Source organism: Protopterus annectens, chromosome 6.part0 (genome assembly GCF_019279795.1).
Source record: "Protopterus annectens isolate FY-2018-M chromosome 6.part0, PAN1.0, whole genome shotgun sequence".
Classification (NCBI taxonomy): Eukaryota; Metazoa; Chordata; order Ceratodontiformes; family Protopteridae; genus Protopterus; species Protopterus annectens.
This window is the reverse complement of record NC_056737.1, coordinates 1,535,199,731-1,535,213,089: the sequence shown is the minus strand read 5'-3', so window position 1 is coordinate 1,535,213,089 and position 13,359 is coordinate 1,535,199,731. Positions and strand designations below refer to the sequence as shown.

Sequence of the window (13,359 nt, the reverse complement as noted above, 5' to 3'; positions counted from 1 at the left end):
GGATGAGGTTATGTTTCAACATCCCTTTTTAGGAAACCGTGCTGGAAGAATACATTACTTCAGTATGATAGTATGCATCCGCGGTTTGTTTTTCCTAATATAGTCAAAAGTCAATTTATTAGATTAACTAGATTGTGTAAAGAGATTAATATACTAAATGAACAAGCTGATGTTATGGAGCACCTTTTTATAGAAAGAGGATATAATAGAGAAATGGTGAAAGATATAAGAACTTCAGTTCTTAAAGAACATTATAACATGGATAAGAAAGGGCATATTAGGCATAAGGGCCCTTTGTTTAATAATGACAATTATAACACGAAAAATATGAGAGTGATGTTTACCACTAGGTTCACTAATGATAACAAGGGAATTACAAGAATTATACAGAGGAATTGGCATATTTTGACAATAGATTCTTCTATTGTCAAAATAGTAGGTGAAACACCAAAATTTACCTATAAAAACAGCAAAAATTTGAAATGGTTACTATGTATGGATCATGGACAATATGTTAATAAACAGCATCTTAAACATAATGAGAGGGTAGGTACATATCCCTGTAATAAGTGCAACATGTGTAAAATGATTGTTGGCACACAGATATATATACATCCTGATATGGAATATGTTTTCAAACCTAGGTTTTTAGCTTCTTGTAATAGCACTAACCTTGTCTATTTAGCCTCTTGTACACAATGCCAAGCATTCTATGTTGGCATGACAACAAGAAGGCTTAAGGATACAGTCTATAACCATTTATATGATATTAGAAAGTCTAATCAACAGAATGCTTTAGCTAGACACATTATGTCGAATGAGGGACATGATTTTAGATTTAGAGTGTTGCAATTAGTAACCCCCAATAAGAGGGGGGGGGTAACAATATGAACCATTTGGAGTTAGTGGAACTTCAATGGATCTTTAAATTACGAGCGCATCAGGCACCTGGTCTTAACCAATTTATAACCATTAAGCCCATACTTGAAGCACGCAGTAATAAATTATGCCTTATATCATATATTTTCTATATTATTTATTAATAAATATATTTAATATATATTTTTATTATATGGAATCTTGGAATAAGCATTATCAATTCATTAATAAGTTTTATTTGATGGTTAAGTTATGACTTCAGTGACAGAGTTTCACAGCAAGTCATTTATGTGATGTATAGGCTTTGTTTATATGTTCTATATCAGAGACGCATAAGTCTCTTGGGTTTTGTATTTTAAGGCATGTATTTTAAGGCAAGTATTTTAAGCTAAGTTTTAAATGCCTATCTTGCAGAATGTTTTTTACATTTCATTTGTAAGATGAATATGCTCACAGATTTAATGCGGTAATAGAAATGTTTATGAACTGTTAGCGTGTTTGAGCATTTGTTGATGCGTAGCATTTTCGTAGATTTCTAACTGTGATTAGAGTGTAGTGTAATTACTAAATGCACTCAGGTGATTGTGATTTTAAATAATTGATTAATTGATTAATTACTTTGTTGAAATGAATGGATTATACCCTTTGTATAAAAGGAAGTTGTAAATGGAAATATTTTAAGATCTGATGAAGCGTACCTTTTTTCACTTGTTTTTTTACTTGTTCTTTAAATAAATGTCGTAGAATTCTACAGTTTAGTTTATTGGATGATCGTGGTGGTATCTACTCGTATTCATTACTATTGATATTCTCTGTGAGTTACTGTGACCTGTCTCCATCGTTATGTCTCCCAGGTATGCCACATAGCTGACTGCCACCATACAGCCACTTGGAAGATGAGGTCCTCATCCCATACCTCCTCGACAACTACACGGCACTCTTTAGCCATGTGCCACAGGATGCACAGCAGCGGGATGCCCTGTTGGAGGAACTCTGCAGGTGGGTAAATGATGTTGGCGGACACAATCACACCTATCAGCAGATGCGCCGTCACAGCACTGACCAGATAAGACAGGCAAAACAGCATGCTAATGCAATCGCCAGGGAATAAGGTGCAACAGGTGGGGGGCCACTCACCCAGACCCCACTCACATGTACCGAGGAGCTACTGGCCAACCTGGGGACACCTGCAGACCTCCATCCACAAGCATTAACTGGTATTGTGGAGGTGGGTGTCTCTCAACCACTGAGCCTGGAGTTGCCTGGTAAGTCACTACTGCACATAAAACACAAACATATATCACATAGTTACATGTGTTACTGTACAATATGTAATGTACCATCATATGCAAGGCATGTATGCAGACATGCTACATACTATAGTCTGCTGCTCTATGTATGCACAGATGTGCTTACTCCATAGCATAGTGTATTTTACTGGCTTATGTGCTAACATAGACATTGCACCCTGTAGCTATCACACAGGTGTGGATAATGATCTTACTGTTGTGACACCCCTGTTTAGGTACCTCTGGCATTTTGCAGTGACAGCAGCCTGTGTCAGGTGAGATTGTTATTATTTACCAGGCTTGATAGTGCACAGAACATATTAATAGGTTCATAGGTTCATAGGTTAGTAGTAGGCTAATTGTCCTTGTGAGCCATTTTAAGCCTAGCCAATTATACCTTGTGAGACTCGAACCCTGCACCATGTGCTTGTAAGGCAAACACCTTAACGATTAGGCCACCCTCCCATAACACACGCACTGCCATAACACACGTACACATAATGTATGGTGGACCTGGTAATGGACACTGGTCAGACCTGCAATGCATCACACTGTTTACCTATGTGAAACAATTGAAGACTGTATGAAACACCTACACTAAACCTTCCAAACTGTCATTGCCAGATGTGTGGACAACAGTGAATACAATGGTGGAGATGTGTTCCACTGTAGGGACAGGTACTACATATCAGCATTACACATGTTGGGAATACAAACAGTACTGTACAGAGAGCATATGTGTGCACACACACTAAATGTGTTGGATCTGGAGTATGCCCGGCCCACAGGAGACACCCTTGTGGAGTATACCCTTGCTATGAATGTCACACAATGTCATGTGCTATCAGACATGTCCATGACATGTAGTGGGCTGACTGCAACACTGCTCAACTATCTTGCAAAACATGTCTCACATCCCATATATACCACCCTTTGTCTGCATAACCCTGTCCTCAGTGGAGCATATGACATCAATGGGTGCATGTCATATGGGATAACACTGACATGTGAAATAAGATGGCCATCACAACCATTGGACTGCACATGTGTACACATGGCCATGGAGGATGGCCAGAGACATGAAGAAAAACACACAGTAGAAGTGATGTACATGTGTGTACACCCTGTTGTACATTGACTCAACACAATACAATGATGGCCTTTGTGTAATGGTGATTCTGCAGATGTGAAACACTAAACATCATACAGGCCTGTGCACAGCTTGTGTAGGCATAACATGAAACCACCACATAACATGTCTTGAACATCTGGAGTGTGTCACAACATGGAAGCATTCACCTATACAGTATCCAAATACATACATGGGTTGCACAACATACACATACATAAACATCAAGCCACAGATACAGTAGATTCACCTTGCTGATGTCAGACATCACTGTCATGCCTGCTCCTCATGTTTGTGAGGTACACAGATGGCATGTGGGACATAGAGAACTTGTAAGTTAGCCATGTGTGGGCATAGTTGGCAGGTATCAGTAATATGGTTGCAGATGTGCAAGGGTGTCATCCGCATACCCTTCTGTGACCTGTGTCACACATTCCACATTAGGGTTCATTGTGTATACACCTCGGTGATGAGGGTCACATTCCATATTAGATATGTATTGTATGTGAACATAGTCATGGCTATGAACCGTGTCAGTAGCTCACACTGTATAGCAACTGTGAAGCCACATGATGCCCTGCAATGGCTATACATATCAGCTCAATGTGCAGTATGTCCCTGCATATTTGTAGGGTGGACAGACAACATTGCATCAGCTGAAGGCCCATGTTAGTATAACACATCCCTGCATTGGGACACCATTACCATACTGTAGATCAGAAAGGACACCATTGTGTTACACATGTATGCATGTCATTCAACAAGTCAGCAGAAGACATGTCATACTACATGTGATTGGCAAGGTCATACGCCACACAGCAGGCTGGTGTACTGTAAATCTGTGCTGGTCTGTGGCACCATTGCAAAGTAGAGACAGCCATGTCAAAAATGTGTGTACAGCCACATGCGCAATGTCTACACTCAGCTCAGGGGTAGGCGGAATAATGTTGAACAGACATGCACTGCTTTGGGGGAGATATGCAAGCTAGAAATCAGGCAAACATAGTATGCAGTTGACATACCCTACTGCTCATGTCCTCACACATAGGGGTGGTGGCCAACACAAAGCATCAGTGGCAGATGTACAAAGGTCAGCGATGGTCTGTTAACATGTGGTGTATGTTGCACACACCATGGCAGTGCAGTGCAATGGTGCAATGTGCATGCACTGTGTTGCAGGTATGGGGCATAGGCTACTAACACAAATGGTGCAATACAGGTATGTATGCTAACCACCACTATAATTATGTAAGATGCATGCCATCTGCTATACCACATGCATGCTGTTGTGTGCAACTCAGGGATGTATGATGACTACCACTATAATTGCCTAAGCTGAAACTATAATTGTCTAAGCTGAATGCCATCTGCCATATCACCTGCATGTAGCATGTGTGTCTGTGTGTGTCTGTCTGTGTGTCTGTCTGTGTGTCTGTCTGTGTGACTGTCTGTGTGTGTCTCTGTCTGTCTATCTGTGTGTCTCTGTCTGTGTGTCTGTGTGCGTCTGTCTGTGTATGTCTGTTTGTCTCTGTCTGTGTGTCTGTGTGTGTCTCTGTCTGTGTGTCTGTGTGTGTCTCTTTCTGTGTGTCTGTGTGTGTCTCTTTCTGTGTGTCTGTGTGTGTCTCTGTCTGTCTATGTGTATCTCTGTCTGTCTTTGTGTGTGTCTCTGTCTGTCTTTGTGTCTGGTATAACTTGTAATGTACAGTTCTTGTCTTCCATTCACAGGTGTTGATGTAGGTGCGTTGCCCTCCTGCGGTCCACCTGATGTTAGTGTCACCACAGACTCTAGGAGTGATGATGATAGTATGATTGAGGCACAGGCAGGGTTGTCAGGGGCTGAATCTGTGCCATTGGTTGCCATTCCACCTGTCTCCCCCTCATCCTCGCACACAGTTCCCCTGCCTGCACATATCCCATCACCACCGGCCATAGAAGAAGGACAGTTGGTGGGTGGTAGCATGGAACAGGGAAATGTGGTGACTATGGAAAGTGTGCACACCATGCTCCCAGTCAACAGACTGGTGATGTCCCACACAGGCATGTGCCCAGCACTGCTCATAGGAAGACCACTGGCCAACATGCCCCTGCGGGACCAAGCACATCAGCTGGAGTCACCAGACACATGTTTCAGGCTGTAATGGAGGCACAGGCATGTGCTGAATGGCACAACAGAGCTGGTCTGAGGCTTCAGAGGGCTGCTGTCCATTCATTAACTGACAACATCCAGGAACTTGCAAATGCTCACCATCATCTTGCAGATGTTTAGGATAGATGATTGGGTGACATGGTGGGAGTCCTTGACTGTGGCATGTCAATCCTCGAGCGTGGAATGTCTGTGCTGGAACAGTGGGAGTGAGGCATCAGGCACGTGGACATAGGCCAGCTACATCACCTGTTGAAGGTCTACGTGAACATGCTACTGCACATGCCCGCTCCCATAGTGGTGGTAGCAGCAGCAGTGCTGCTGGTGCTGTGCAGTCCACACCAGAACACAGCAGGCCACATGTAGATAGCCCTGGATGGTCCCAACTGGGACACGATTCCAGTGGATATGTGTCATCAGACGGCACCCAATCTGGACCTCTGCCTGGTAGTGCCTGTGCAACCCCTGACAGGTGCAGGTCATGTGGCCATGGCCGGACACCGTGAACTGTGACACCTGCCTTGTACAGTCTGCAGCTGTCAGTATTACCCCTCTGTAGGCCAGCCTCATGCCAGACCTGTGTGCATGCATACACACACACACTGGAAACAAATGTAGGGCACCTCAACACACACATGCATAACATCCACGCACGCCAAGTGATATCACAGGCCCTAACACACACGCATGATGTCATCCAATGGCACAGACTAGGCCTCTGGCAAACATTATCACCCTGTGCATATGATGATGCCTGTGCTGCATCCCTGTCATCCACACCATCGGTGCAGGGACATGTTCATATGGTCTGATGCACAGGGTGAACATACTAGGTAGACAATTGTAGATTAATATTGTTGAGTAGTGTTGACAGGCAGCAGACATAACATGTATTGCAGTTTTAGAATGCATTTTGTACATTTGACAGCATGTATCATGTGTAACAACACTAACAGCATGTTGATCTTCACAGTCTGCCTTCCTCTTTCAGGTGTAGTTGCATGCGCCAGGGGATGTTGGTGTCTACGGGAGTCCCATATGTACATGTTGATTACCCACAGGTCAGTATGACAATACCTGCATGCACTTTGTAGCTTCCACATCACAGTTATATTCTCCTATGTTTCAATTATGTTTACTGTTCTAATGATCCAAGAGCATGATAGCTGTGTAGTAAGCTACTGTGTTCAGAGCCGTCACACCCATAGTGGGTGACATCACAGGTATAGTTACCTAGAGCGCGGAGTGAGTAAAAGTGTGGTATGCTGGATGACAAGGGTAAAGGCCAGTGGAAATAGTGGCTTCTCATTGGGAAGCAGTAATACCCACTGCCATGACAGCATGCAAACACAGACACACCCACACACTCAGGGATTCCAGACACAGTAACACACACTCTGACACACACACACACACACACACACACACACACACACACACACACACACACACACACACACACACACACACACACAGAGTTGGCAGTGTTCAGATGAGAACCCCTGCCTATGTGCATATCATCATTATAGTACTACACAATTACAAGACGTGCCACAGAGATTACACATGTACAGGTAGTTGGAATGGCCTAAGATCGAGGACATCGACAGGGATACTACAGTGCAGTGAGTGTATGTGGGGAGAGGGGGGTTCATCAGTAGGCTATGTAACAACAGGTCACACCCCAGGGCGTACATGTTAACAGGTGGTTAGTATGCCCATCTATGATTGATGTTATCAACAGGGATGCTAGACTGCTTTGAGTGGATGGGGGGAGGGGGCATTAACATTTCACTATGGTAAAATACAGTCTCACTCCAGGAACCGGACAGCCATACACACGGACAGCCACACACACACACACACACACACACACCAGCATTCACAAAGATATACACCTATGTCACACACATACAGACACTTTACATGTATGAGGTTTAACCACATGCCTATGGCTTTCTTTCGACACTTCACTCTGTACTGGTATCACCAACAGTGTTCAGGAGAGTGATAACATGTGGGATGTATTCCCAACCATACGTGACATATATGGACACACACCCACACATGCCAGTACGTGACTCAAACACACGGTTATCTCATGATAGGTACTACAGCAGTACAGCACTATCACATCCGGTACAATGCTTACTGACTCTTTCCTTTGACAACTGTGCTAATATATGCACAATATATGTACAGCGGAGGTATTACTGTTACAGGTGTCATGGGGTTTGCCTTCGGTGTCACCCTTACAGCATTCTACATTGTCTGACTTCCACTTCAATTAACAAAACCTGACCTTAGCAGGTACACAGGTTATTGCAGGACTGGTTGTAGTACACCAGTGAGCTGTCTTCAGCAATCATTCATCTGCAAAGAAGCTCCACTGCTTAATAGTCATGTCCAAACATCTGTCCATACCTCATGTACGGCTTACTGTACTTAGAGCATATCACCATGTGGAGGTGGCAATGTTGAGGCTGTATTGCAACATCATGATATACTAAGACAACAGTCACCTTCATACATCAGACACTGCACACACATGGAATCTACACAAACAGCAATACATGTACACATATACAGTCTACATCAGTTCGTGCACTAACAGGTCAAGAGGATACATTACACACCTTCCCCATGCCATGTGTGAAACAAAGCTGAGCATTAAACCATAATGGATATTGTATTCATGTACTGGTAGGACACCACGACTTTCACTGAGTAGCCAAGTGTACATATATTACAACAGCACATATCAGCATGACACACACAGCATTATTCCATGTCTTGCTCTTACAAACTGTTACTTGACAGTGCCAAGGTGAAGCCAGGGCACTGTAATGGTCAACAGTGAGCACATCATATTTGCCACACACCTCATGTGTACTGGAAGAGTGCCAGCAATGTGCTCTGTTAGAGCTAGGCAGTATACTCATTCAAGCATGTGCGAGGTCTGTGGCTTGTAAACATCTCACCCAGCATGTACTGGCTATTGTGGTATGAAGGCTAATGTCCAGACAGCACACAGCATGCATGGCTTGCAATTGTTGACATGGGGTATATGGAGGAGCTGTAGCCACACATGGCTGTACATGTCATGAACATATCACCTGTGACTACTCAGGAACATACACTGCAGAGCTGGATTTCCCTGAGTCTGTCAATACAGGCCTTGTGTAGGTCCTATGGTCCTGTTATTTGGGTATGTTTGTAGGCATTGCATTAGGTGGACATGTCTAAAGACATACATGCCACATGGGGTATTGTATGATATGATAGGTGTCATGGGTGACCAGTAGAGAGGGGATATTACCTCTGACAACATAGATATCGAACCTTATGTACTGTTAGCATGCTATCTGCCATATGCATGTGTGTAATGACTGTAGCCACCTGTATGTAGAAAGGTAAACGAAAGCTACGGTAATGTAATATATGTTTTATGAGTGTGGGATGTACATATCCAGGGCAGGTACAGTTAGGTCATATCCAACCATGAGGGTGTTGTTTACTGGTGTACAGCAACAGTCGACCGTGTTAATGCTGACAACATCCGAGGGACCCTGGTATGTGTACAACTGAGCAGGTTACAAACAGTGGTATTATTGCATTGTATAACACATTATGCAACTGTGTCTGTACATGGGTACATTGCTCAGTTGATGTAAGCCTAGTTACAGTCCACCAATCGAGGGTTATCTGGTGGTCTACTATACTATGTCATACCACATATGGATGTGTGTTGGTAGTCTGGGAATAAGTTGGTGAATGTATATGAGGATACAACCTAGAATGCAGCATTTGCCACGGTCACCTGTACCTGACTCATCTGTGATGCATTATGTCGAAGTAGTGGTCTTTACATGTGGCTAGCCTTTATGAATATGGGCACACCACCACCTGGTATGGTCCATGCCACTGTTATGGCCCACATGTCTGGATCTGAGTTATATGGTGGTAGTGCAATTGTGCACTACAGAGCCTTCAGCCAGGTGTTCCACACTACACAGATGTCGGTATTCCCCATTGTAGGTTCTACATTGAGCAAATGGATTACTAAAGCCACACATCTATCATGGGTTTGCATAGGCATCCAATGCAATTGTCATGTAGGTGTCAGAGTGTTACTTCTGTGTGTAGGACATTTGCCTTGGAATGCGGCTATATGAGTAAATGCGACCTAGGTATTATCCACACCCACATGTAGCATGGATGCATTTGCTCTGTGTTGCAGGCTCACCATTCAGTCATGACAGCCCGGAATGACAGACACTGGACAACTTCATAATACAGGACATTGGCTCATTGTTTTGGTCTAGCAGTTGCCACCCATACCATGACATCACTGAGTGTGGCATTAATGTGCTTGGTAGCAAATGCCCCATGTAAGGTGACGGACAGGTGGCAAAACTTGTGTATATGACCAATGTGAGATATACTTAGGGTAGCAGTCCTGCTAATAATGACAACTACTACCACAGCCGGGAGAGGTCATCTTGTCACCTGCACCTCAGTACCATTACACAAGGTGGCTCACACATTATGCTTGCACATGCCACTGTTCCACGTATAATGCCACTGTCCACAACCTGCTATCAATGTATGCCTTTCAGGGCAGCAAGGTGTGTGACACATGCTGTAGGTAGCATCCACCTGTGTGACCCAGGTAACCTATTGTCTGTCACGTCCACCCATGCATGAATGTGTATATGTAACATATATATGTCAGTACTTCATGTACATGTATGCATGCGTATCAGACACAGATATATCATTTACAGGTCACATACAAGTATCAGGTAGTAAACCAGTATGATTTGTATATATACTGACAGGTAAGGTGTACCTAACTGTAAACCTGTGTGTTTACAATAGGAGTCCATTACAACATGTTCTGTAAATGTAAGTGTTTGAGCATGCACACTGTGACCTTCGGTGGTTAGAATCAGTGACTCCAAAAAGCCCTTTGTTACTAAGTGTATGAGCATGCCCAGTATAACCTTGTGTAGTTGTAGTCATAGTGCATCCCAAACAGCCCTGTGCTACTAAGTGTATGGACATGCCCACTGTAACCCTGTATAGTGATAGTAGTTGTCCATTCCGCAGATGGCCATACTCCAGATCAGGTTCCTGTTGTGCTACAACTATACCTCTCAGGCCTATCTGCAAACGGTGTGTCTTTTTTGTGCATACAGGTTGTAATGGACACTCACTTTAAACACACAGGTCTACAGCTATGAACTTCGTGACTGTCAGTCTCCCTGTTGTTGTCCTCAATTGTAGAAGAGCAGTCTGACTGCCTTGGGATGTGTAATCTCTGTGGCGCGTCTCATGACTGCATAGTACTGTAATAGTTATCCTTAGATAGGTAGGAGTTCTGATCCCACCACTGGCAATTGTGTGCATGTGTTTGTGTGTGCAACAGCAAATGCCTGAGTGTGTGTGTCAGCATAGGCTGAGTGTGGTTGTGTGTGTGTATCTGTGTCTGCATCCTGTCATGGCAGTGGGTTTTGCTGCATTCCAAAGAGATACCTCCTTTTGCACTGGCCTTTATCCTTGTCAACTGCTATACCCCTCTCTTCCCCCCTACCCACTGCAAGTAAGCAGTCCTGTGATGTCACCAAGCTCAGACGTAGAATCAGTAAGTGTAATTGTATGTGTTCTGTGGCACATACCCCAAATGCGTACCACTGTACTAGTTACCTTTACATAGGCAAGACGTGTATGCACAATACTGGCAAGTGTGTGCATGTATGTGTGTGTGACTATCCTGTAGCCAGGCATACATATGTGTAATGTCTTTTAGCGCACCATGGTAGCCATCTGTGGTGACTAGTGTCTACAAAGTATTACATATTTAGGAATGGTAAAGACTACACAGTCAAGCACAACTACAGTTGGGTATGTTATTTCCCTGTGCCACTGTCGAGCAGTGACACAGAAGTGGTTGCTGGGGTGTAGATCCATACCCATCATTCCCCCACCCTAACTCCGCAATCCCTGGGGTAGATTACATTAGCCATCATTCCCCACCACAAACTCCGCATACACAACAACCATCCCTTCTCTGGTGAACTGCTTATGATTTAAATGTTATAACACAAGAGATGCCTCTGTTTTGTGTACACGTCCGTTCCTTTGGAACCCTTTTGTGTCACAAAGGGCATTCAGATGTGTGTGTGTATATATATATATATATATATATATATATATATATATATATATATATGGGTGTGTCTGTGTATATGCATGTATATATATATATATATATATATATATATATATATATATATATATATATGTGTGTGTGTGTGTGTGTGTGTACACATCCTGTAGATGCATATATATATGTAGGTATGACAGTTGTACAGATGTACATTCAAGGGTACTGTACATATGTACACAAAGGGACTGCCCCAATTGTTTTCAGTACTGTGGAATACCTGTAGTAGGATGTGCATTATAGACTCCATGCAACATGTGTACAACCCAGATGGCTTAGTGGTACATCCAGTGACCTCAGTGTACATGGTCCAGGGTTTGAGACCTGCAAGCCTTGTTGATACTGTCAGTTAGGACTGCATAAGACACTTTTAAGGCACATTAAAGCAGTTGTGAGCGGGTGTATATGGGTTTGCACGGTGCTAAGCAATGCTAACCTCTTCTTACAGCTTCTCACACTCAGTTAGCCTCTACATTGCTTTACCAGTGTAATACTCGCATACTGGAGGCCAAACAGGCTTACACCCGCTTGCTCCTGCACTTGCAACTGCACTGCATTTGGTCTTTGCATCTGACACTCACGCCCCTGCATGGGTGTGAGGACTATGATATTACCTTGTGATGCCTATTACATTGGATTACATGCCTACAGTATCGGGAATGGCTGCCCATTAGGCAACAGCATGCTGTTCGACTGTACAGAATCCACGGCCTGTCCAGAGTTTGATTCATATCATTGGTGTGTTCCTCTTACAATCTGCACCCATCTGGCTAATACATGGGAACTGACACTCTTCAATACAAACAAGTAATTGGGTTTTGGAACCCACATCCTTCAGTCGAGTCATGCTACTGCATATCTAATATTCTATCATCTGTCTAAGGTTGTCAGTGGAATATGTGCTTTCTGTCCCTATCAGACCTCTCATACGATTGGGAAAATATACAAAATGAATCAGGGACATAGCGTAACAACATCAGGGACACATTTAAATTACTGGTGCTATCAACCTGACACATTGACAGACTCAGAGCATATGAATTCATACACATTGTCTGAGGAAAATGATGTTTATAACTCTTAACTGTTGTCGTTATTCATCATGTGTAATTCACCACCTTTCCTCCATATGTTACTAGTTTTAGGAGAGATTACATGGGGCAGAGTTAGAAGCCGAGTCGAAATCTGGGACGTCCCTGGAAATTGGGGACAGTTCAGAGGTACGGTCCCTATTTTCCCCCAATGGTTTATGTCCTGTCCAGTGGAGGTGCTCTTAGGGGTTGATAGGCATGGGCATCAGCTATGCCCATTTTGTAATATTACTTACATCCCCAGGGTGGTCCTAATATGACATTGCCAGCCAACACCTGCATGCCTAGGCCCATATTTGCATACCCATAGTTCCCCCACCTGACACTCCTCTAGAGCACTCATCCTTACTGTGGGTGCAGGTGGGGTATAAACACACCACTACACACTGCCCACTCTCTCCGTGTCAGGACACATTTTGTACATTGTGTCGACCCATGGGTTAACAGGCTTGCACAACCTACTGGTCCATGTACATCTACAGGCTGGTTTGATAAGTCATTACTGGGACTGCCTCCGATCATTAATTTTTGGTGTCCCACAAGGGACATTGATGTCTATGTTTCAAGATTAGACATGGTAGGTCTCTCCCGCTGGTAGT

The 13,359-nt window shown here is 43.6% G+C and overlaps 1 protein-coding gene across 1 annotated transcript in view; it reads right to left on the bottom strand.

The window, feature by feature from the left end:
* The window catches only part of CFAP221 (cilia and flagella associated protein 221), a 761,152-nt gene that overhangs the window by 577,954 nt on the left and 169,839 nt on the right, over positions 1–13,359 (bottom strand). The window lies entirely within an intron of this gene.